This window comes from Pongo pygmaeus, chromosome 13 (assembly GCF_028885625.2).
Source record: "Pongo pygmaeus isolate AG05252 chromosome 13, NHGRI_mPonPyg2-v2.0_pri, whole genome shotgun sequence".
Taxonomy (NCBI): domain Eukaryota; kingdom Metazoa; phylum Chordata; class Mammalia; order Primates; family Hominidae; genus Pongo; species Pongo pygmaeus.
Genome location: NC_072386.2, coordinates 84,068,898 through 84,096,415, shown reverse-complemented (window position 1 = coordinate 84,096,415; position 27,518 = coordinate 84,068,898). Strand labels below are relative to the sequence as shown.

At 42.5% G+C, this 27,518-nt stretch overlaps 1 long non-coding RNA gene across 1 annotated transcript in view; it reads right to left on the bottom strand.

Annotated features, from left to right (window-relative positions):
• The window catches only part of LOC134737974 (uncharacterized), a 50,590-nt gene that overhangs the window by 10,438 nt on the left and 12,634 nt on the right, over positions 1-27,518 (bottom strand). The window contains exon 2 of the long non-coding RNA XR_010123453.1: positions 21,773-22,578. This is a non-coding gene — a long non-coding RNA (uncharacterized LOC134737974). The remainder of the gene's footprint in view (positions 1-21,772; positions 22,579-27,518) is intronic.

Sequence of the window (27,518 nt, the reverse complement as noted above, 5' to 3'; positions counted from 1 at the left end):
CTTCAATTCCAAGTTGAAGAGTTCCTGGTGAATGTGACTGAGAGATACGGAGCTTCCTTCCTCTATCGATAGGACAGAAGCTCTACCCTAGCACATCAGGCCAAGGATACTGGCACCGTAACCACCGTTGCCTCAGCTGAAGGCAGAGTGTTTACACCAAAATAGGCAAGCAATGAAGATAGAGGCCACAGGCCCATTTAGGGCTCAGAGACTGTGCCAAGGGAGAGGTGGTACATAGAAAAAGCTCTCCACGAAGGACCTGACATTATTTGAAAGAGACTGGAGAAGTTTAAGCCTAAGGATGCTCTCAAAATCAATAGTTGCTCTTAATTAAGAGGAACAAGCTAAACCATAGGCCATCTAGGTCACCAGGGAGAATCTGGGAAAGAGATAGCTAAGAAGACTTCCACTGGGTACAGAATAAACCTTAAAGACTGAGCTCAAAATCTAGCCCTTTCCAAATTTAATTGGATTGGACTGCTCAGAAATTAACGTTTCAGGGCACTGTCAAAAAAGACATAAAGCAATCAGTTGGTAATTAGTGGAGTCTAAAGGATGGAGAGTAATACCAGATGAAACAGACAGCTTAACAGAGAGATCAGAAAAGGGACAAAGAGAGTGTGCTAAAACCACCCTCATCCCAAGGTAACTGTATGCATGTCCCAGGCTGTGTCTTTTGATGAGCAATACCAAAGACTTCATTCTGTGAGTGAAACGGACTTCACTAAGATAGTCTAGCCAAGTCATAAAACACATAAGCAAACAAAATTAAGCTTCAGAGAGGGAGAAGGGCAATTAGTCTCCAAAGTTGCTATATTACCAGAAATGTTCTCATTTCCAACAAAATATTATAAGACATGCAAAAAAACAGGAACATGGACCCATACACAGGAAAAACGTAGGCAACAGAAATTGCCTGTGAGAAACTCCAGATGTTATACTTAACAGACAAAGTCTTCAAAGTATGCATTATGAATATGTTTGGAAAACTAAAGGAAGCCATGCTTAAAGAAGTTATAAAAGATAGGAAGATCATGTTTCATCAAATGGAGAATATTAATAGAGATAGGAACTATAAAAAAAACAAAAGTTCTGTGGTTTAAAAGTGTAATAAATAAAATGAAAAATTCATTAGAGGGGCTCAACAGTAGATTTTAACTAGCAAAAGAAATACACATTGAACTTAAAAATAGATCAATAGAGACCATGCAATCTGAAGAACAGAGTAAAGATAGACTGAAAAAAATGAGCAGAGCCTCAGAGTAATGTGGGACACCTTTAGACACACAAACACACACATAACAGAAATATCGGGAGGAGAGAAGAAATAAACAGAAATAATATTAGATGAAATAATGGCTGAGGCCGGGTGCGGTGGCTCATGTCTGTAATCCCAGCACTTTGGGAGGCCAAAAGATGGATCACCTGAGGTCAGGAGTTCGAGACCAACCTGGCCAACACGGTGAAACCCCATCTCTACTAAAAAAAAAACACAAAAATTAGCCAGGCATGATGGCGGGCACCTGTAATCCCAGCTACTCGGGAGGCTGAGGCAGGAGAATCGCTTGACCCCAGGAGGTGGAGGTTGCAGTGAGCTGAGATCACACTACTGTACTCCAGCCTGGGTGACAGAGCGAGACTGTCTCAAAAAAAAAAAAAAAAAAAAAATTGTAGCTGAAAACTTCCAAGTGCTGAAAAACATTAATCTGCATATCCATGAAACTCAGCAAAGTCTGATTAGGATGAATACAAAGACAGCCACACCCAAACACATAATAAAAGTGCTGAAAGCCAAAACCACGGATAAAATCTTGACAGCAACAAGAAAAGATTATATACAAGGGAACCCCAATAAGATGAACAGCTGACTCCTTAGTAGTATGACATATTTAAAGTGCTCAAAGAAAAATATTTACCATGAATCTTATATTAAGCAAATGTATCTTTCAAAAATGAAGGTGAAATACAACCATTCCCAGATAAACAAAACTTGAGATAATTTACTGCTGTCAGGTTCACCTTATAAGAAATATTAAAGGAAATCAGTCAGGCTAAAAGCAAGTAAACCCAGATGAAAATTTGAACCCACATTAAAAAAAGAGCCCTGTTAAAGGTAGTTATGCAATTATTAATAAATAAACAAATGCATATTTTCTTCTTCTCTTACCTGATTTTAAAAGCAATTGTATGAAACACAATGTATATATGCATACATATGTATATACATGTATACATGTGTATGACACTAACATATAGGTATTGTTAGGCCTATACATGTGATATGTTTAACAATAACAGCACAAAGGAGGTATGTAGGTACTGGAGTAAGGAAATGATTCCAGATGGTAACTCAAACCCACAGGAACCAATAAAGAGAACCAGAAATGATAAATAAGAAGGCAAATATAATAAGCTAAAAAAAATTTACTTGCTCTCTATACAGAAGTGTCCATATATAAAGTAATAATTATAACAGTGTATTGGTAGGTTTATGACATATTCTGATGCAATATGTATAACAATAGTAGCACAAAAAGGAAAAGAGGACACAGAGTTTACTAGAATTAACATTTCTATAGTTCACTGAAATTAAATTAGAAGAACTCTAAGTAGATTCTGATAAATTTAGACTCTATGGAAGCCCTAGACCAACCACCAAAGAAATAACTCAGAAAATATAGAGATTTGGAGTACTTCTGGTTCCAAAATCATGGTGTAGAAGTAAGCTGGCTTTACCTCCTCCCACAGAAAACTAAAAACAAATAGACAGCATGGACATTATCACCAGCAATATTCCAGAACTCAAATATCAGGAGAATATATGTGGTTCCCTGGGCCACAGAGAAGTAAACAAACTCTGAGCAGACAGTAAGAAAATTGGATTTTCATATCCACAATGTCCCTCCCCACAATCCATCCAGCACCTAGCGCATAGAAAATTTTCCCCAACTCACAGTTGGAAAAATACTGGAAAAAATAAGATCAAGGTGGTAAACCAACTTCCTCATCCTCTTGGGTTCACTTGCAGAAGACCCATTCCTGTTTCAACCATGGGAAGTATCAGGAGTGCCTGAAAGAAGAAAGATCACTGAGGATAGCCAGAGACAAAAGAGGGAGGCTAGACTACCAGCCCCAGCCTTGGAAACTTAACCCTGTAACTTGATCAAAGGAGACACCAAATCACAGTTCTGTTCACTAGCACCATGCTGTAGGAGGTTCATCCCACAGGTCCCCTGGGCATGAGCCTATAGCCAGCAGTTCCACACTGCTGAGTCATCCCCTTTGAGACCTCCCCTATTTGAGACCAGTGACACTAATTGTTTATTAGAACTGAGGCAAACCTGGGCTTAAGGCACCATCTAGTGCAAAGAAGGAGGCAGAAACCTAGCAGAGAAAAAAAGAAAGAAAATCATTGGGTAAACTACAAAGAATCTCTGAGGAAACATATCCAATAAACAACCAAACAAGCCTGATAAGACTGGGACAAATAACTAAGCCTTCAATGCAAAGATATAGGCATACATCAACAAGAAACAACAGCCAACAGGGACCCATGATTTCTCTAGATGTACAAAGCAAGAAATCAGAAACTGACCCTAATGAGATGGCAATATGTGAACTCTCTGATCAAAAATTCAAAATAGGCCAGGTACAGTGGCTCACCCCTATAATCTCAGCACTTTGGGAGACCAAAGTGGGAAGATCACTTGAACCCAGGAATTTGAGACCACCCTAGGCAACATAGTGAGACTTGTCTCTACAAAAAAATTTTAAAAATTAGCTGAATGTGGTGACACATACCTGTGATTCCAGCTACTCAGAAGGCTAAGGTAGAAGGATTGCTTAAGCCTGCAAAGTCAAGGATAGAGTGAGTCATGATCATGCCACTGCACTGCAACCTGGGTGACAGAGCAAGACCCATATAAAACTACTCCAATGCATAATCAAACTCTCAAAGGTCAAGGACAAAGAGGATCCAAAAAGTAACAAGAGAAAAGAAGCAAATAACATACAAAGAAACTCCAATTTGTCTGGCAACAGATTTCTCAACAGGAACCATATAGGCCAGGAGGGAGTGGTATAACATTTTCAAAGTGCTGAAAGAAAAAAAATAACTGTCAGCTAATAATACTATATCTAGCAAAGCTGTCCTTCAAGTATGAAGGAAAGATAAAGTCGTCCTCAGACAAACAAAAACAGAATTCACCACCATCAGACCCATCTTCCAAGAAATGCTAATGAGAGTTCTTCAATTTGAAAGAAGAAAAACACTAATGAACAGAATGAAAACATTTCAATGTATAAAACTCACTTATAAAACTAAGTATACAGACAAACCCAGAATACTCTAATTGTGGTGTGCAATCCACTCTTAACTCTAGTATAAAGCCCAAAAGACAAATCTATCAAAAACAACAATAGCTATAGAAACCTGTTAAGAGATAGGCGTTATATGTAAATTGAGACAACATAAAGTCAAAATGTTGAGAGAATGGAGTTAATTTGTAGAGTTTCTAAAAATGTTTTATTTGTTTCTATTCTTCTCTGTGTTCTCTCTCTCTCTCTCTCTCTCTCTCTCTCTCTCTCTCTCTTTCAACAGGGTCTTATTCTGGCCCCCAGGCTGCAGTGCAGTGGTATGATCGTGACTCACTGCAGCTTTAAATTCCAGGGCTCAAGTGATCCTCCTACTTCAACCTCCCAAGTAGCTGGATTACGGGCACACATCACCATGCCTGGCTAATTTTTTAAAAAACATTTTTTGTAGAGACAGGGTCTCACTGTGTTGCCCAGACTGGTCTCAAACTCCTGGACTTAAGCAATCCTCCCACCTCAGACTTCCAAAGTATTGAGATTACAGGCATGAACCACTGTGCACAGCAGTTGTCATCTCTTCAAAATAATTTGTTATATATCTGTGATTTTTTTGTAAGCCTCATGGTAACCATAATGCAAAAACCTATAATAGATTCACTAAAAATAAAAAAAGAATTAAAACATAATGCCAAAGAATATCACTTAACCACAAAGGAAGACTGTAGGAAAGGAAGAAAGGATGCGGAGTTACAAAACAACCAGAAAACAAGCAACAAAATGGCAACAATAAGTCCACATTTAATCAATAATAACATTGAATGTCAATGGACTCAATTCTCCAATTAAAAGGCATAGTGTGGCTGAATGGATAAAGAAATAATACCCAACTATATGCTACCTACAAGAAACTCACCTCATATATGAAAACACACATAGACTGAAAGTGAAGGAGTGGGGAAAGATATTTTATACTAACCAAAAATGCTACTATATGCTAACCAAAAAAGAGCAGGAGTATCTATAGTTATATTAGATTGAATAGAGTACAAATCAGAGACTGTAAAAAGGGACTAAGAAGGTAACCATATGATGATAAAGGGGTCAATTAAGTAAGATAATATAACAATTATAAATATATATGCACCCAATTAACTCTAGCTTCCAAGAATATAAAGCAAACATTAGTAGATCTAAAGGAAGAGATGGATTGCAATACAATAATGGTAGAGGATTTTAACACCCTACCCTTACTAATGGGCCGATTATCCAGACAGATAATTAGCAAAGAAACATCTAAGTTAGAAAAATACAGGATATCAATGAAATGAAAAGTTGATTTTTTGAGAAGATAAAATCAACAAACTTTTAGCTAGACTAAAAGAGAGAGAAAGAAGTCCTAAATAAATAAAATCAGAAACAAAAAAGAACTCATAACAACTGAGACCACAGAATTACAAAGAATCATTAGAGGCTGCTATAAACAACTATATGCCAACAAATTGGAAAACCCAGAAGAAATGGATAATTTCCTGGACACATACAATCTATTAAGATTGAACCATGAAGAAATAGAAAACCTCAACAAACTGAGAATAAGAAACAGCATTGAAGATGTGATAAAAAGTCTCACATTAGAGAAAAGCCCAGGACCTGATGGCTTTACTGCTGAATTCTACCAAACATTTAAAGAAGAACTAATACCCTCTTTTTCTATTGATTGGAGTAGTTTCAGAAGGAATGGTACCAGCTCCTCCTTGTACCTCTGGTAGAATTCGGCTATGAATCCATCTGGTCCTGGACTTTTTTTGGTTGGTAAGCTATTAATTATTGCCTCAATTTCAGAGCCTGTTATTGGTCTATTCAGAGATTCACCTTCTTCCTGGTTTAGTCTTGGGAGGGTGTATGTGTTGAGGAATTTATCCATTTCTTCTAGATTTTCTAGTTTATTTGCATAGAGGTGTTTATAGTATTCTCCGATGGTAGTTTGTATTTCTGTGGGATCAGCTTCTGAAACTATTCCAATCAATAGAAAAAGAGGGAATCCTCCCTAACTCATTTTATGGGCCAGCATCATCCTGATACCAAAGCTGGGCAGAGACAACAAAAAAAGAGAATTTTAGACCAATATCCCTGATGAACATTGATGCAAAAATCCTCAATAAAATACTGGCAAACTGAATCCAGCAGCACATCAAAAAGCTTATCCACCATGATCAAGTGGGCTGCATCCCTGAGACGCAAGGCTGGTTCAACATACAAAAATCAATCAACGTACCCCAGCATATAAACAGAACCAAAGACAAAAACCACATGATTATCTCAATAGATACAGAAAAGGCCTTTGACGAAATTCAACAACCCTTCATGCTAAAAACTCTCAATAAATTAGGTATTGATGGGACGTATCTCAAAATAATCAGAGCTATCTATGACAAACCCACAGCCAATATCATACTGAATGGACAAAAACTGGAAGCATTCCCTTTGAAAACTGGCACAAGACAGGGATGCCCTCTCTCACCACTCCTGTTCAACATAGTGTTGGAAGTTCTGGCTGGGGCAATCAGGCAGGAGAAGGAAATAAAGGGGATTCAATTAGGAAAAGAGGAAGTCAAATTGTCCCTGTTTGCAGATGACATGATTGTATATCTAGAAAACCCCATTGTCTCAGCCCAAAATCTCCTTAAGCTGATAAGCAACTTCGGCAAAGTCTCAGGATACAAAATCAATGTGCAAAAATCACAAGCATTCTTATACACCAATAACAGACAGACAGAGAGCCAAATCATGAGTGAACTCCCATTCACAATTGCTTCAAAGAGAATAAAATACCTAGGAATCCAACTTACAAGGGATGTGAAGGACCTCTTCAAGGAGGACTAGAAACCACTGCTTAATGAAATAAAAGAGGATACAAACAAATGGAAGAACATTCCATGCTCACGGGTAGGAAGAATCAATATTGTGAAAATGGCCATACTGCCCAAGGTAATTTATAGATTCAATGCCATCCCCATCAAGCTACCAATGACTTTCTTCACAGAATTGGAAAAAACTACTTTAAAGTTCATATGGAACCAAAAAAAGAGCCCGCATTGCCAAGTCAATCCCAAGCCAAAAGAACAAAGCTGGAGGCATCACGCTACCTGACTTCAAACTATACTACAAGGCTATAGTAACCAAAACAGCATGGTACTGGTACCAAAACAGAGATACAGACCAATGGAACAGAACAGAGCCCTCAGAAATAATGCCGCATATCTACAACTATCTGATCTTTGACAAACCTGACAAAAACAAGCAATGGGGAAAGGATTCCCTATTTAATAAATGGTGCTGGGAAAACTGGCTAGCCATATGTAGAAAGCTGAAACTGGATCCCTTCCTTACACCGTATACAAAAATTAATTCAAGATGGATTAAAGACTGAAATGTTAGACCTAAATCCATAAAAACCCTAGAAGAAAACCTAGGCAATACCATTCAGGACATAGGCATGGGCAAGGACTTCATGTCTAAAACACCAAAAGCAATGGCAACAAAAGCCAAAATTGACAAATGGGATCTAATTAAACTAAAGAGCTTCTGCACAGCAAAAGAAACTACCATCAGAGTGAACAGGCAACCTACAGAATGGGAGAAAATTTTTGCAAGCTACTCATCTTACAAAGGGCTAATATCCAGAATCTACAATGAACTCCAACAAATTTACAAGAAAAAAACAAACAACCCCATCAAAAAGTGGGTGAAGGACATGAACAGACACTTCTCAAAAGAAGACATTTATGCAGCCAAAAGACACATGAAAAAATGCTCATCATCACTGGCCATCAGAGAAATGCAAATCAAAACCACAATGAGATACCATCTCCCACCAGTTAGAATGGCGATCATTAAAAAATCAGGAAACAACAGGTGCTGGAGAGGATGTGGAGAAATAGGAACACTTTTACACTGTTGGTGGGACTGTAAACTAGTTCAACCATGGTGGAAGTCAGTGTGGTGATTCCTCAGGCATCGAGAACTAGAAATATCATTTGACTCAGACATCCCATTACTGGGTATATACCCAAAGGATTATAAATCATGCTGCTATAAAGACACATGCACACGTATGTTTATTGCGGCACTATTCACAATAGCAAAGACTTGGAACCAAGCCAAATGTCCAACAATGATAGACTGGATTAAGAAAATGTGGCACATACACACTATGGAATACTATGCAGCCATAAAAAATGATGAGTTCATGTCCTTTGTAGGGACATAGATGAAGCTGGAAACCATCATTCTCAGCAAACTATTGCAAGGACAAAAAACCAAACACCACATGTTCTCACTGATAGGTGGGAATTGAACAATGAGAACACATGGCACAGGAAGGGGAACATCACACACCGAGAACTGTTGTGGCGTGGGGGGAGTGGGGAGGGATGGCATTAGGAGATATACCTAATGCTAAATGATGAGTTAATGGGTGCAGCACACCAACATGGCACATGTATACATATGTAACAAACCTGCACATTGTGCACATGTACCCTAAAACTTAAAGTATAATAATAATACAATTTAAAAAAAATAAAAATAAAATAATAAAAAAAGAAGCCCAAATTTCAGCATCATGCAATATACTTATGAAACAAATCTGCACATGTGCCCTATGAGTCTAAAAATAAATTAAATTTTTAAATTTAAAAAAAAGAAGAACTATACTGATTCTACTCAAACTCATCAAAAGATTAAACAGGAGGGAATACTTCCAAACTAATTCTATGAGGCCAGAATAAGACAATACAACATAAAAGAACATAACAGGTCAATATCACTGATGGATATAGATGCAAAAATTCTCAACAAAATACTAGCAAACCAAATTCAACAACACATTAAAAAGATTGTTCACCATGATCAAGTGTGATTTATCCTAGATATGCAAGGATGGTTTAATATATTCAAATCAATAAACATGTTACATCACATTAACAAAACCAAGAATAAAAACCATATGATCATTTCAATGATGCTGAGAAAGCATTCAATAAAATTCAGCATCCCTTTATGTTAAATTTTTATGCTAAAAAGTTAAGAGTTAAGAATTTTTATGTTAAAAACTCTCAACAAACTGGGTATTAAAGGCACATATTTCAAAATAATAAAGGCCATATATGACAAACCCACAACTAACCTCATACTGAGTAGGGAAAAATTGAAAGCCTTTCCTCTAAGATTTGGAACAAGGCAGAGTCCACTTTCACCACTTTTATCCAACATAATACTTGAAGTCCTGTCCAGAGCTATTAGCTAAAAGAAATACAGAAAAGAGACCAAATTAGAAAGTAAGAAGTCAAGTTAGCCTTGTTCACAGATGACATGATCTTATACTTAGAAAAACCTAAAGATTCCACCAAAAAACTTCTAGGATTGATAAACAAATTCAGTAAAGCTGTAGGATTGGTAGAACTTATATACACTAACAGTGAACAATCTGAAAAGGAAATTAAGGAAGCAACTCTACTTACAATAGCTACAAAAATATAAAATACATAGGAATCAATTTAACCAAAGAAGTGAAAGATCTATATAAGGAAATCTATAAAACACTGATGAAGGAAATTGGAGAGGACACAGACACACACACACACACACATACACACACAAATTGAAAGATATTCCATACTCATGGACTGGAAGTATTAATATTGTTAAAATGACAATATAACTCAAAGCAACCTACAGATTCAATGCAATCCCTATAAAATAACATTGACATACCTCACAGAAATTTTTTAAATAATAAAATGTACATGGAGCCACATCTATTTGATGAAGAAATTTTGAGCAAAGAGAACAAAGCTGGAGGCATCATATGGCCTTTGAAACATACTACAATCAGCATGGTAGTATATACAGCAAAATATACCACCAAATCAGCATAGTACTGGCATTTAAAAAAGACACATAGACCAATGGAACAGCATAGAGAACCCACATATACGTCTATTATTTTTAACAAAGGCACAAAGAACATACACTGCGGAAGGGGCAGCCTCTTCCATAAATGGTTCTAGAAAGCTGGATAATCATATGCAGAAGAATGAAACTAGACCCCTATCTCTCACCATATACAAAAATCAAATCAAAATGGATTAAAGGCTTAAACCTAAGACCTGAAACTAGGAAACTACTAGAAGAAAACACTGGGGAACTGCTCCAGGACATTGGTCTGGGCAAAGATTTTTGTGTGTGTAAGATCGCAAAAGCACAATCAAAGCAAAAATAGACAAATGGGATTACATCAAGCTAAAAAGCTCTGCACAGGAAAGGAAACAATCAACAAAGTGTGAAGACAAGCTACAAAATGGAAGAAAATATTTGCAAACTACCCATCAGACAAGAAATTAATAACTGGAATATATAAGGAGCTCAAACAACTCGATAGCAAAAAACTGCAAATAATCCAATTTTAAAATGGGCCAAATATCTGAAGAGACATTTCTCAAAAGGAGTCATACAAATGACCAAAAGGTATATGAAGAAAATGCTCAACTTCGCTGTCAGAGAAATTCAAATCAAAATCACAGTGAGAGATCATTTCACCCCAGCTAAAATGGCTTTTATAAAGAAGACAGGGAATAACAGATGCAGGTGAGAATGTAGAGAAAGGAGAGCCCTTCTACACTGTTGGCAGGAATGTAAATTAGTACAGCCAGTATAGAAAACTGTATGAAGGTTTCTCAAAAAACTAAAAATGGAACTATCACATGATCCAGCAATTTCACTACTGGGTATATATCCAAAAGAAATGAAATTAATATATCACAGAGACATATGAACTCCCACATTTATTGTAGCACTGTTCACAGTAGACAAAATATGGAATTGACCTAAGTGCCCGTCGGTAGATGAATGGATAAAGAAAATGTGGTGTATATATACGCAATGGAATATATTCAGCCATTAAAAAAAAATTCAGTCATTTGCAGCAACATGGATGGAACTGGAGGTCACTATGTTAAGTGAAAAAAACCAAGTACAGAAAGACAAATGTCACATGTTCTCATTCATACATGGGAGTTTAAAAAAGTGGGTCTCATAAAGATAAAAAGTACATTGGTGATTATCAGAGACCAGGAAGGTGGAGGCAGGAGAAAAGGGTTTAATTAATGAGTCTAAATACACAATTTGACAGAAGAAAGAAGATCTAATGTTTGACAGGTTGGTAGGGTGACTGTAGTTTCTAATAATCTATTGCATATTTCAAAATAACTAGAAGAGAATAATTCAAATGTTTCTAGCATAATAAAAGAACAAATATTCAAGGTAATGAATATCCCAATTATACTAAATGCATCTTTATAAATTATATAAATGTATTAATTTATCACATATATCCTGAAAATATGTATATCTATTATGTGTCAACAAATTTTCTAATATAAAGGAAAAATCATTAAAGGTATTAAAATGTTATACTATAAAATATTAACTGCACACAAAAGAAAGAAATCAAGGAGGAATAGAGGAACAAAATAAAGGAGACATATAGTAAACAAAAATGAAATGTCAGATATAAGTCCAACAATATCAATAACAACATTAACTTAGAATGGATTAAACAATCCAATCAAAAAGCAGAATTGTCATACTGAATAAAGCACATAATCCAATCACATGTTGGCTTTAGGAGATATGTTTGATTCAAAGATACAAATAGGTTGAAAGTGAAAGGATGGAAAAGATATATCATGCATATAGCAACCATAAGAAAGCTGGAGTGGCTATATTAATATCATATAAAATAGCTTTAATTTTTTTTTCCCTGAAGATAAATAGGGATATTTTATAATGATAAAAGTGTCAGTCCATCACGAAGTTGTAACAATTATAAACATATGTGCACCTAACAACAGAGCCCTGTGATATATGAAGCAAACTCTAACAGAATTGAAGGTGGAAATAGACAATTCAACAATAACAATTAGAAACTTCAATACTCTATATAATGGATAGAACAACTTGGCAAAAGGTCAACAAGGAAATAGAAGACTTAAACAGCAATATACACAAACTAGACTTAACAGATATGCATAGAACACTGTGCCTAACAAGAATCACATTATTCTCAAGCACAAATGAAACATTCTACAGGACAGACAACAGGGCAGATCACCAAGCAAGCCTAAATAAATTTAAAATAATTGAAATTTGCAGGACCTCCAATTACAATGGAGTGAAATTGAAAACTAATAACAAAAAGAAATTTGGGAAATTCATAAATATGTGAGAATTAAACAACATACTATGAAATACCGATGGGTCAAAAATCACAAAGGAAATTAGAAAAATACTTTGAGATAGGTAAAAATGAAAACACAACACATGAAAATTTCTGGAATGCAGCTAACATACTGCTTAGAGGGAGATTTACAGATGTGAATTACATGAAATAAAAATAAAGATCTCAAATCAATATCCTTCCACCTTAAGAACCTGGAATAAGAAGTGCAAACTGAGTCCAAAGCAAGCAGCAGAAAGGAAATAATGATTACAGTGAAAATTAATGAATCAGAGAGTACAAAAATAATAGAGAAAATCAACTAAATCAAGCATTGGTTCTCAAAAAAGATTAACAAAATTAACAGACAACAAAATTTACACTTAGTCATGGTACAGAATCCTTTTTACACTAAGGAGTAGTGTAAATTCTTTTTTACACTAAGGAGTAGTGTAAATTCTTTTTTACACTAAGGACTAGTATAAATCATTTTTACACTAAGGGCTACATCTAGACTGACTAAGAAAAAAAGAGATGACTCAAAATTCCAAAATCAGAAGTGAAATAGGAGATATAACTACTGACTTTACAGAAATAAACACAACTACAAAGGAATACTATGAAAAACTGTGTGCCAAAAATTATATAACTTAGATGAAATGGACAAATTCCTAGAAAAAAGAGCAACTGAAGCTGACATGAGAAGAAATAGAAAATCTGAATATACTTATACAAGTAAAGAGTTTGGCTTAGTAATAAAAAAAAAAAAAAAACTTCTGCCAAAAAAGCCCAAGACCAAATGGCTTCACTGGTAAATTCTACCAAGCACTTAAAGAAGAATTAATAGTATTTTTTCACAAACTCTTGCAAAAATAAAAGAGGTTGGAGCACTTTCCACCCCATTCTATGAGACCAGTATTGCCCTTATTTCAAAACTAGACAGATACACCACAGGAAAACCATATTTCATTCATTCTCACTTTTTATGAATATAGACACCAAAATATTCAACAAAACACTATCAAATAGAATCCAGCGATGTACAAAAAGAATTATATACTATGATCAAATGAGATCTATCTCAGGAATGCAAAATTGTCTTATCATCTGAAAATCAGTTAAAGTAATACACTACATCAACAGAATGAAGGGAAAACCCACATTTTCATCTCAATTGATGAAAAAAAGACAGTTGACAAAATCTAACACCTTTTTAAGATAAAAACACTGAACAAACCGAGAATAGAAGGAAACCAATGAAAAACCCATGAAGTTAACTTCATATATAATAATGAAAAGCTGACTTATTTTCTCTTAAGATCAAGAAAAAAACGAGGATGTCTGTTCTCACCACTTCCATTCAACTTTTACTGGAGGTTCTAACCAGGGAAATTAAGAAAAAAAAATGTATCTAGATTGAAAAGTAAGAAATAAAATGATCTCTATTTGAAGAAGAAATGAACTTTTATACATAAACTCCTAAGGAATTTGCTAAAAAAACTATTATTAGAACTAATAAACAAGTTCAACACAGTTGCAGAATATAGGATCGATATGTGAAAATCAAATATATTTCTAAACAACTCTATTTACAATAACATGAACAAGAATAAAATACTTAAGAATAAGTTTAACAAAAGAAGTGCAAAATTTTACTTTCAAAACTACAAAATATTGTTGAAAGAAATTAAAGAAGACCTAAATAAATGGAAAAACATCCCATATTCATCCCATATTCATGGACCAAAGACTTACTATTGTCATGAAGGCAATGTTATCCAAAATGATGTGCAGATTCATTGCAATCCCTATCAAAATTTCAGCTGATTTATTTTTGGAAATTGATAAGCTGATCCTAAAATTTATAAAGAAATTCAAAGGACCTGAAATTGTCAAAATAATCTTGGAAAAGGAACAAAGTTGGAAGAGTCATTCTTTTCCTATTTCAAAACTTACTACAAAGCAATAGTGATCAAGACATTTTGGCAGTGGCATAGGAAAGACCTTTATTTAAATGGAATAGAACTATGAGTCCAGAAATGGGCTCTCACTTTTATCATCAATTGATTTATGATGAGGGTAGAAAGATGATTCAATGGAGGAAGAATAATCTTCTTAGCAAATGGTACTAGGACAACTGAATATCCACATGCAAAAGAATGAAGGAGTATCCCTACCTCACACCGTATACCAAAATTACCTCAAAATGGATCAAAGACCTAAATGTAAAAGCTAAAACTATATGTCTTAGAAGAAAACACAGGTGTAAATCTTCAGAATCTTAAATGGGAAATAGTTTCTTAGATTGACATCAAAAGCACAAGCAGCAAAAAAAAAAAAAAAAGACTGAACATCATCAAAATTAGAACTTTTTACACTTCAAAAGACACCATCAAGAAAGTAAAAAAAAAAACACAAAGTGAGATAAAATATTTGCAAATTGTTTATCTTATAAGAGATTTGCATCCAGAATATAAAAACAAATTACTATGAAATAACAAAATGACAAGTAACCCAATCTATAGATGGGCAAAGTGTCTAAATTGACATTTCTTTAAGGAAGATATACAATAGACATTAAGAATATAAAAAGATGTTTGCCATCATTAGTCATCAGGCAAATGCCAGTCAAAATCATGAGCTATACCACTTCACATCCACTAAAATGACCAGAATAAAAAAGACAATAGCAAGTATGTAGAGAAATTATAACCCTTATGCACAGTTGGTGGGAATGCAAAATTGTGCAATTGCTTTGGAAAACTGTTTAGTAGTTCCTTAAGATATTAGAGTTTCCATATTGCCCAGCAATTATATACCTAGGTATACACTCAAGAGAAATGATGACTTGCATATGAGTGTTCAGAGAAACTATTTAATAACCAGAATTAATAGCCCCAAACTGGAACCAACCCAAGTATCCTTTAGCAGGTGAATGATCAAACTACTGTGTAGTGTATTCACACCATGGAATCCTACTCAGCAATAAAAAAGAATAAAGTATTTATACATGCAACAGCATGGATAAATTTCCATGCAATTAGGCTGAATGAAAAAAAGCTACACATGAAAAATTTTAGGGGGTGATTTATATGTTCAGTATTTTCATTGTGGTGAGGATTCCATAGATAGATAGATAGATAGATAGATAGATAGATAGATAGATGATAGATAGATAGATAGATAGACACAAACACACACACATATGTACAGAAGCATATCAATTTTTATTAAGAAAAAGACAAATTACAGAATGGAAGAGAGTTATTTGCAAACCACATATCTGATAAGGGTTTAATATCCAGAATATATAAAAACCCTTACAACTCAACAACAAAAAGACAATCCAATTAAATAATGGGCAAATAGCCAACAAGACATGAAAAGATGCTTGACATCATTAGCCATTAGAAAAATACAAATCAAAACCAGAGTGAGATACCACTTTACACTTACTAGGATGGCTATAACTAAAAAAAACAGAAAGTAGCAAATGTTGACAAAGAGGTGGTGAAATGGAACCCTCATACATGCCTGGTGAGAATGTAAAATGGTACCAACACCATGGAAAAGTTTTGAAGTTCCTCAAACAACTAAACATAGAGTTATCATATAACCCAGCGATTTCAGTCCTAGCTATATACTTAAAAGAATTGACAACAGGAACTTGAACAGATACTTGTTTGCCAGTGGTTATTGTAGCATTATTCACAATTAGCCAAAGGGTGGAAACAACCCACCCTTAGAGGAATGTGGTTTATCCATACGATGGAATATTATTCCACAATAAAAAGGAAGAAAATTCTGATACATACTATAGCATAGATGAACTTTGAAAACATGCTAAGTGGAATAAGCCAGACACAAAAGGACACGTACTCTGATTCCACTTACATTAAATATCTATAATAGGCAAAATCATAGAGACAAAAATTAGAGTTTACCAGGGGCTAGAGGGGAGGGGAAATGGAGAGTTACTGTTTCATGGGTACAGTTTCTGTTTGGGGCGATGGTTGCACAACAATGTATATTACTTAATGTCACTGAATTATACACTTAAAATAGTTAAGATGGCAAATTTTGTGTTATATATACTCTACCACAATTTAAAAAATAATTAATAATGTAATATACCAAAAATCACTGAATTTTACACTTTAAATGGGTGAATTGTATGGTATGTGAATTATATCTCAAAAAAGCTGTTTTAAGACCTTATCAACTTTCATACTTTACATGTTTGCATTTTACTACGTATCAGTTATACTTCAATAAAGCAGTTAACAAAATGCTGCAATACATGACTTTGATAAAAATAAAAATTAAATTGTAAGGAAAAAATTAAATTCCAAATGCAGTCTCTTAATCACTCCAATAATACGGATTGATACAGTGCAGAAACATGCAGTCCCTCTGCATTTCCCTGCTTCCCTGAAATCCACTCATTTATATAAGAATAGTGTGTGCCTCACTCAGCCCGTGCCAGCGGGCTGTGACCTCCAGCACACCATGCCTGAGTTTATTTACACTGGTCTTAGGAGGTAAGTGCTGAGGCACTGAGATTCAAGGGACATAGATGGGACAATGGTGACTTAAGCTCAACAAGCCTTGGTTTCTTTATCTATGAAATGGGAATAATAATATCTGCTTCTAAGGATTAATGAAGGCATCTTTCCAAAAGGCTTGCTTAGTGGTGTGTGGCACGTGGAAGAGGCTGCCTACACACAGCTTTGAGTAAGTGGGGGTCTGATATCCTCCTGTGAAGAACACATGGTCCTTGCCTGGACTTCCACATCGAGGGAGGGAGGAGAGAACTCAGAAGGGAAGGGCGAGGGGAGCAGAGTGGCCTGGGATTGGTGTGGAGTCCATGTGCTTCTCAGCCCCTAAGAAGTTGTGGAGTGATGGGTGAGTGTGACTCGAGAGGGGTGGGCAGCACCTGGAGGAGAGTGGGGAGCTGAATATCAGACAACAGAGGGGCCCGAAGTGGAGACAGAGTCCCCCGGACAGTAGGCTTCTCAAAGTCCCTTCGGGCAAATGCTGGCCTCTGTCCCCAGGCCCACTGTTAGTATTTTATTCCATCCCATCCCTGCAGCGTGCCTCCTATCCTCACCTGCAAGAGGCAGTGAAGCTACCTGGCAAGGGGGTACAGAGGAGGAAGGGGCTCAAGTTGCACTGCCACCCACCCTCTTCCCAGCCCACAGGCTCTGCTACTATAGCACCCCCTTCCTGCACATTGTCCCCTCAACCAGGGAGGCTGTGCAGTACCAGATACCCCTGGCTGGGCAGTTGGTGGCAAGGGGCTCTCTCTCTGTCCCTCGGTCTCCCCACCCCTGGGCTGTGATCTCCCCACAGCTCTCCTGGCTGGGACCTAGCCATGCCCCCTGCCACCCTCCCAGATCTGTCCATCCCTCCAGGCCTTCAGCCCCCCAGGACCTAGCTCTGGACAGCCAGGCTGGGCTATGAATAGCACACAGCCCTTTTCCTTTCCAAATATAAAATGTTTGCTTTCAATCAGGGGCGTCTGGGGAAATGGAAATTATAGGATTGGAGAGTGTCCTTGGGTAAAGAAATACCTCGAATGCCGAAACCTCGCAGGGCCTCTGATTAGGGCTGGAATAATTCCTGCTGTAATATAAACAAGCCTCACTAGGCTAATGGGGGGCAGGGAGCGGGGCCGGGAAATAGGGGCACATGCCTCGTCTTTGTTCCCTTTCCTCCCAGCATGCCAGTACAGGAGGGCCCGGGGGCCCGGGGCATGGAGCAGCTCTGGGGGCCCCTCAGGACATCAGAAACCTTAGCTTCGTGGTGTGCTGAGTGACCACAGGCAGGTGGCTGTCCTGAGGCCTGGTGATCCCACAGGGGTGGGTTGGGATAGATGGGGCATCCATCTTAAAGGCTCTCTGGTCTAGACCTGGCTCCATGAACCCCTCCATGCTTCTGGGCCTTAGGCTGGCTCTGGGATTTGGTGGAGTGACCAGGGCTGAAGCCAGCAAGGCAGATGGGCTGGGGCCAGAGAGAAAAGAGGGGAGCCTGGGGAAGCAGTGCCAAGCAGAAATTTCCCAAATGGTCAGTCAGTCAACAAACATTGGTTGGCATCTTCTCGAGGCACCAGGATGTAATGGGGGTGAAAATGCTGTCCCCATCCTCAAGGGGCACAGAGTTGAGTGAAAAAATAAACACACCAACCGTGTTAGCAGCGTGGCACAGGGTGGAGGCCTGGGGAGGGAGGGTCTTGTTCCCAGGGTGGGGACAGGAGGGAACAGCTCCTCATGCCTTGGAGGGCTTGGCCCTCTCCTTAGCACTGTGCTGCCACCTCCTCATGGCATTCCCTGTCAAGGGCTCCCGTTAGACCAACACCTCAATTTCCCAGAGCAGGGAAAGTCCTCGGAATTACCAAAGATGCTTGATAACACCCAGCGTTAAAGCGCAGACTCATTATTTGTTTTCTTTTTTTGCAGAGTGCTAACTGCTAACTGCTAACTGCTCTTGCTTGGCATCCAGTGCTAAGTTGTGCGGCCACCTCCACACAAAGCATTCAGAGAAAGGAGGCAGGCCCAGGTGAGCGCAGCGAATGAAACAGACAGATTGGGAAACTCTGGAGAGCGTTCATAAAAACTCAAAGGTCTCAAAATATGTGGTCATGTAGTTTAGGAACCTCAGAGGCCTGCAGAGGAACAGGACACGGTGGGTGTTGGGTCGCGGGGGTCGGGTGGGGGTGCTTCATTTCATTTCTGGCTCCCTGTCTCTGTGGCTTCAGGCAGCTCCTTCTCCATTCTAAACCTCAGTCTCTCATCTGTAAAATGGGTACAGTTGGTAAAGAAAAAGCCATCTGAGGTGATACTGAGGAAGAAGGATCATCAGGACATTGGGGGTGAGCAGGCTGAAAGCCCTGGAGCCCCCCAATCCACGGCACAGGCTGGCTGCGGTGTCTTGGTTAGCACCAGCTCTCCGAGAGGCCACCCAGCTTGGCTCAATGTGTACTGGAGGCCCAGACAGGTCAGGGAGGAGGCAGAGGCCTCAGCTGGTATCTTTGGAGATAAGCGGAGGTGCCAGCAGTGTGCACAAATCACCTTGTTTTGTCCTTGGGATAGCCTGGGGGGAAAGTTGAGAGCCCCTAGGTCTTGGGGTTGGGGGAAGCCTTGGGAACTGGGACCCGCAGGTGAGGGAGGGGGCGGGAAAGTGCCCCAACTCCTCTTCCCCTGCCTCCAGGGGCTGAGCTCTGTCAGGATGAGGATGAGATCCACTGTCCAGAGCAGGAAGGGGGAGGGGAAGAGGCAGCCAGGCCCAGCGTGGGACACCTGCCCAGTCTCCCCCTGGGTGGAAAAGAGCCCTGCCAAGGCCTGCCAGGGGCTGCTGCGGACCCCTGCTGAGTGACTGAGGCGGGACTCACCCTTCACGCCCCTGTTCAGCATCTTGGGTGAAAAACTTGAGAACGTGGCAGGCTGCAGCCGCAGGCCTCAGAACCAGCAGGGCCCAGCAGGAGGAAGCCGGCACCTGGAGGAGCAGGCTTGGCCCGGGATAAGGGCAAGGGGTGGGAACCCTCCCCAGGAGGGTGGGAGCGGGAACACGCCCCAGGAATGTGATGGCAGCCTCGGCAGATGGCCCCCTGCCCGCCCGCCCGCCCTGGGCCGCCAGCGGTTCCGTATTTACACTACATTAATAATGGTTTAAACGTTCTCATAAATAGATGCTGATTAATTGGCAATCCATTTGCTGAAGCCCGGCCTGCCAGACGGTTTCCTGGAGGCCCGTTCCACATCCCTATAAACACCATCAGCGAGCAAAGCAGGCGCTAATGTACCGGGCGCCCAGCCCGCCCCCTGGCCCCCGGAGCAATTCCTCAGGCCTGAAAGGGCCACCGACCCGCAGCTGCACCGGCTGCCTGGAATTCCCGGCCTCGGCCGTGGGAGGACGACTCCAAGGGCCCCTTCGGGGCAAAAGGGTTCCACTGGGTGGCAGGGAGGGCAGAGGCACGGTGGCGCGGCAGCCGGTGCAGTGGGGCGCAGCTGGCCCCCGCAGGCTGTGCCGGCAGAAGCTTGCTGGCTGAGCTTGTCCCGCCTGAGCCGGGGGCGGCTCCTCTCTGCTGCCCCCAGTGGCCTGCAGACCGCCATTGCAGTGGTCACTCTATACCACCGGGTCCAGGCCCTTGGGTCTCTAGGGATCCGGAGACCATTCTGGGAGAGTGGGCTGAGTCCCTCCATGCCGGGGTGAACAAAGCCCGGGCTCATGGCTGCTTTAGGGAGCAGTCACTGCCCTTCACTGCCCGTGGGCAGTCCGGCACCTCCCTGCTCTCTCTCGGTCTCCCTGGCCTGCGTGTGCCCTCTCTTCTGTTGACCCGGCAGAGGCCTCTCTTCTGTACATTGGGAACCAGGTTGCGCCTTGTGCACAGGGTGTCGGGAGGAAGGGTACGCATTCATGCAAAAAGCAGAGCCGCTGCAACCTACCTGACCTCTTGGCCCTCCTCTACAAAGCTCCTGTCCCTTAGGGGGAGGGCTGAAGGAGGGCTCGCCCCCTGCCCCTGCGGCCCCGCCTTCCTCAGCACCTCACCAACATCAACTCTTCTCTGCGTGCCTCCTGCATCCATTTCGCAGATGGGAACACTGACGCTTGACAGTCACCTGCCCAAGGTCGCCGGCTGGCAAGTGACAGTGTCAGAACTCAAATCCGACATCTGCCCCAGGGGCCCTGACCAGGGAGTCCTGCTGCCCTAGGATGGGTTGTTGAAAGAATGAATGGGAGTGAATGAATGAATTTTACAAACCCAGGTCCAGGGAGGGAAAAGATGGGGGAGGGGAGAGCCGAGGAGAGGGAGCCCCTCCCACCCCTTCCCTGATGATTGGTTTTTAAAGCTCGGGCAGACCCAGCCCGAGTGGGGAGGTCAAAGGTGGCCACTGATGGCTGTCACTCAAGCAAAATAGCCCCGTTTTCATTTTTCACTTGGGCCCAGACCCCTCCAAACAGACAGTGATTAGGCCCTGATTGAGCCTTTCCTCCGCCTGATGACTCCCACATGTGACCCGCTCCCAAATTACATGCAAATGTTCCGCGGACGAGCTGCTGAAAGCACCCGCCCGCCCCTGCCTCCGCCCGCACCCCCAGGAGGGGCGGCAACCCACCCCGCGCAGACCTCCTCCCCCGCAGGTGCGCGTCCGGGTTCGTGTCGGCCTGGCTTTACCTTACCTGCGTCCCCTCCGTCGTTTCCCGTGCAGGTGCGAGGCCTCGCGCACCGCAGCGCCGCCTGCCGGTGACGTCTGGCCTCCGTTTGCTCATCTGTGAAGAGGGCACGATGATGGAGGCCGAAGGGTGCCTGTGGGCTTTGGCACAGCCTGTGCGCGGTGCATTGTGTTCTCCAACCGGAACAGAAATGGCGGCGGCGGCGAAGGCCATGACTGTAATTGCTGTTAGAGTCATACAGCTGAAATGCTATGAGCACCGACTGTGAGGCCAGAGTGCTAGGCTCAGAGGAGGCGCAGCACGCAGTGCCAGCCTAGCCTGCGGCAAGTCACTGGATCTGGCTGCCCCCGATTCTCGCCGATGGAATAGGGGTCACAAGAATGCCCACCTCACAGAGGTGTGGAGAAACAGAATAAACACACTCATCTGCAGTGCTTACAACGGCACCGGCCACACAGTATTACGTTTATAACTGACGCTGCACAATTCTGGAGGCGCAGCGCATACAGAGGGGACTTTGTGAGCAACAGCCTGGGACGGGGCAATCATGCAGCGGGAACGGCCCCGATGTCTCACTGCCCCACGCAGTGATCCCAGCAGCCGCTGTCCTGGAGTCTCCTGGGCACCAGTCAGTCCTGGAAGCACCTCTGTGGCCAGCTGCTTCATCCTCAGGTCGGTCCTGTGAGGTTGGTAACACCACGATTTTCATTTTCAGAGGAGGACATTGTGGCCCAGAGAGGTTCGGCAGCTGGTCAGTGGTGGAGGTATCCTGAGGCTGACCTCACCTGCAACTTGGGAGCTGAGGCCCTGGCCTGCAGAGGGCAGAGAGGACAGCTAGAGGAGGCTACCATGGGGTCAGCCTAGAGGCCTCAGCTTATCCTAGGCCAACACCTCCTTAGATTATCCCACCTAGGCCCTCAAAGGACAGGACTCCTCTCTGCAGCATCCTAGGGGTGCAGCCGTACAGGCCCTGGTTACATGCCTGGTGTGAGGGGGAGCTCAGTCTCATGCCTGGGAGAGCACTGCACCCCTGAGCCAGGGAAGGGAAAGGCCTTTCCGTTGCACAAAGCCTCCTTAGCTTCAGGAGCCATGCTTGTCTCACTCCCTTGGGTCAATCACTATGAAAGACACACTGAACACACATACACACACGGAGAGGAGGAGGGAGAAGGAGAGAAAGTAAGACAGAGAGGAGAGAGGCCCACTCATGGACCCAGGGAGAGGTGCAGGTCTGGGAGGGAGATGATCAGGGTGTGCAGTAAGTCCCCAGGGCAAAGGGCTTTCAGAGAGAGATTGGGTTGGGGATGGGAGAATTTGTGCTTTGGACTGGGGAAGAGGGGAGTGAGGCTGAGGCAGAGAGGAAGGCAGGTCTTGGAGGCAGCAGAGCTCAAGAAGGAAGGAGCAGGCAGGTGGGGGGCAGAGAGATGGGGCCTTTGACTTCACCCATTTGAAGTGACCAAGAGCTCTTTCTGGGGACAGGCTGAGTGGGCAGAATGAGGAGGAAGGAGATGAAGACATGAGCACAGCCAGGCTGCAGAGGGCTGTTGGGCAGGTTGTGCACTGCACACAGGAGCTCCAAGGAGTCCAGCCAGCTCCTGCTGGACACACTCAAGGTTGTAGCCTGTGGCCAAGAGGGGCATCTTCCCCTGAATCCCACAAAGGTACCCTAAGGCTAGCAGGTCCTTGGGCAGGCTCTGGGGGAAGGGAGGGCACTTGGGAAGACTGAACTGCTGGCTGGTGGGTTTGTCTGTGAATTTTGAGATGAAAAGGACCAGGGCCTGTGCAAATACTGGTTGGGGAGCAAATCAGGACAGAGAAGGGACCCTGTGGTGACTTGCCCTGGGTCACAGGGCCAGCAGTGACACAGGTGGGAATTGCCCCCACCCTCTAACCATGCTGGCCACCCCTGCCCCTTGCACAGTGGCCCTCCATTTCTGGGCAGGAAGCCGGCCGAGCCCCTCCCTCACCGGCAGGTGGGTGGCCCCTCATCAGCCTGATGTGGAAAGTGAAATAACTTCTCCCAATTACCCTCGAATCTGGAAACTTTTTGTGCCTCCGACATTTCCTCCAGCCTGGGAGTTAATCAGCCCCTTGGCCGTCCCCTTGCTGGGGCCGGGTGTGGGGGCACCAGGGGCAGTTGTGCCCTAGAAAATTATTTCTCATCACCAATTATTGCCCATTAGAGCTAATGGTTGCGCTTAATCACCGTACACTTATCTGGGGTTTTTTAAGCCACTGGAACAGCCTCCCTTCCACCTCCTCCCCCCAACCCAGTTCTCTCTTGAGCAAAGCTGAAGCCATTGCCAGAAATATATATTTTTTTAACCAAATCACACATCTGATACCGTTTTGTTTGAAAAATGAGCTGCCCTCCCCTTTCTCGTGTCTGCTGGTCACACAGCCCGTGAAGTTGTGGGACAGCAATGGGACCTCTGTGGGGTGCATTCCCAAGGCCTCTGGGGGAGGTGAGACTCTTCCTCCCCAACAACTCTGCAAGGGGGAGGGGACTTAACCCCAGTGACAGATTAGAAAACTGAGGCTCGGAGGGATGTGATGAAGGTCGCCAAGGAGTGATGTGAGGCGGCATGAGTCAACCCCGAGCTCTTTCTGCTTCAGTCTAGGTGCCAGAGAAGGAGCAGGAAGGCAGCCCTGGGGAATTCTCACGCTGTTGGAATTGGGACCAGGTGAGTCAGATGGAATGTGGCTCACCCACAGCAGCCCTGCTAGGCCAGGACATCAAATCAAAAATTCTTTTGAAAACATTATTTACATGTCCAACCAAGAAATGGACAGGCTCAGATGTTCCACTCTGCACACACAAAACCTTTGGCTCATGAGGGCAATTCATGATTTTCTTGGGCAGAAATCTGCTCCACAATCTCTTTCCAAAGAGGCCAGAGCCTCTTTGAGCCTTGGTTTCCTAATCTGCAAAATGGGGCTCTGATTCCTGAAAGATTAGGACTGCTGTGAGGACTCCAGGTGCTGCCTTGAACATGTAGCTAGTGTGGAGAGTCAAGGAATGGGCACAGAGGGGCCTGGGAGCAGCTCTGTCCCTAGAGGGCTGGCCTGAGGAGGGCTGGAGACAGGTACCAGGGACATAGGGCTGTTGCCTACTGCCACAAGTCAGGGCCTGAGACCACACTGTCCAACAAGCTAACTTGTTCCATGGACCCTTGCTGGGAACCTGAGAGCCTCAGGCAAAGCCTTGTGGGGCCTACGGAAGTGGGTTCACTCATTTGAAAGTTCTTAAAGATCTCCAAGCTGGGCACACAGCAAGAGAAAAGACAGGAGGCCAATCCCCACTTCCAGGGCACTTAGGAATGGATCAGGGAGAGGGAGGATAAATAGATGTCAGATTAGTCACCAGGATCATTCCAGCTCAACCTACAGAAAACGATGATGGAATGACAAGCTATTATAGAATACGATGTGGTGTGTGTATGTAAGGTCTTGAATGCATGCACACATCTTGTGTATCTGGCTCTGTCTGCTGAGAGACCTCTGAAGCAGACACCTCAGTGGCAGTGAGCACATCCTGTACCCAGATGTTGGTCTCTGATACCATTCTTGGGAATAGGATCCAGGGCTCCTTGGAGAAATGGCTGATTCCAAACTTGGGACAGGATCAATACATTATAAGCCTGGAATATGTTGTTATGCACTAAAAAAGGAAGATTATACACTATGTATACAGGTATATAATACCTGACCTCGGATCAGATGTGGTGGTGAAGGGGAAAGACATGCTATAAAGGGCAGCATTGCATCAGGGCAGCATTGCATCAGTTGACAAAACTGTGGCAGGCTTGTGGCTTGAAAAAAAGGCCTCTCTCCTCCCCCATTTCCCAGTTGAGAGCCAGCTGGGAAATGTTGGGGGAGGATTTGGGTGGAAAAATCAACGTTTTGCAAGCATTGTGGCAAAGATTGGCTCAGGCAAGAGTCATCAATGGCTGATAAAGCCGGTGGAAAGCTTTGACAAGGATTAGGGTGTTTGCACGCTCTGCAGGTGTCTCCTCATAGACCAGGTATTCAATGCAGGGAGGGGGGAAAAGTTATACAGTGGAGAAATCAGGACCTACCCTGGCAGGGTGACAAAATCGACCACTGACCACCATGGAGGTGCATGCGGGCACTGGGGGCCACCAGTTGTGATGCCCTACAAGTGGACATCCCTAACACCACTGACACCAGGTAGGAAGGCACAACCCATACCCAAACAGGAGGAAATGCAGACAAACTCCAAGTGAGAAACATTTCACTAAAAACACTGTGTTCTTCAAAAATGTCAATGCAATATAAGGCAACGAAAGATTATGGACACCATTTCAGGCTGAAGGAGACCAAAGAGACAAAACGACTGAATCCAATACCTGACCCTGGATCAGATGGGGTGATGGAGGGGAAAGACATGCTACAAAGGGCGGCATTGCGTCAGGGCAGCATTGTGTCAGTTGACAAAATTGGCACGTGGATGGCAGATTAAAGTGTTTTGTCAATGTTAATGTTAATTTCAATATTACCAAAGTTAAGAACGGAGCTGTAGTTACATAAGAGCATAATTCTATTTTTGGGAAACCCACACCAAAGTATTTTGGGGTCAAGGGCTATGATATTTGCAATTTACCCTCAAAATGTGTGTGTTTGTGAGAGAGGCAGACACAGAGGAGAGACACAGTGATAGAGACAGAGAGAAAGAACAAGAGCAAATAACAGTAAATAATAAAAAGTTAACAGTAGGTGAGGAGTATGCAGGTGTTTTTGGTCCCATTCTCATCCCTGCAAATTTTCCATAAATTGTATATTGTTTTCAAATAAAATGTTTTTTTAAAAGTGATGTGGGTAGGGGACGCCTTGAGATGCAAGTGGTCAGGGATGAATGCTCTGAGGAAAAACATTTGGGCAGAGGCCTGCAACATGAGAAGAAATCATCCAGTGCTGCAGAGAAAGGGAATGGCATGTGTAAAGGCCGTGGGGTGGGAGATAGGCTGGGCGTGCTTGTGTTCGAGACAGGGTGGTGTGGGGAGGAGCAGGGAGACAATGAGGCTAAGGATGTTGGTGGGGACCAGGCAGGTCCTGGTAGGGAGTTGGGGATTTAGTCTTAGTGCAATAGACGCAATAGGTGGCTGCCCATAACCCCAAGGATGCCACTGGGTGAGAGAGAGTTCCTCCTTCATTCACTTATTCAACAAATATGTATTGAGCCCCTCTCATATCCTGGACTACTTGGGAAAGGTGATGGTGCAGAGAGAGCTTCCAGTGCTTTGGGAACAGTCACTAGGTAGTTGGAGAACATTCTGCTACGAAGAAGGGCAGGGATTTGCCCTGATTATAGTTTCAGGGTCTAACATTCAGGGTGGGCTGGGTTCTATTGCAGCAACAAACAAGCTCAACATCTCATGTCTGCACACAGAAAAATGCATTTTTCAGTCAGTTACATGATGTGCCTTCATGGGACAGCCCATCAGTCACCCAGGGAAAGGGGACGGGGCTTCTACCCTGAAGCTGCACGTGTTCCTTCTGCTCACATTTCATTTGCCAAGCAAGTCACATGGCCACACCTAACTTCAAAGGGACTAGGGACATGCCCAGAATGAAAGGGAGAAGCAGGTGTTTAGGAATAGCTGCAAAGACAGCCACAGGGACAGAAGGAAGCTTGCAGTCTATACAGCTGTCTCCCCAGTGTTTGGGTGGGAATGCGCCGTAAGGACTAGCAGTAATGCTTTGGTCTGGCACCGAACAGATTCCAGACCAG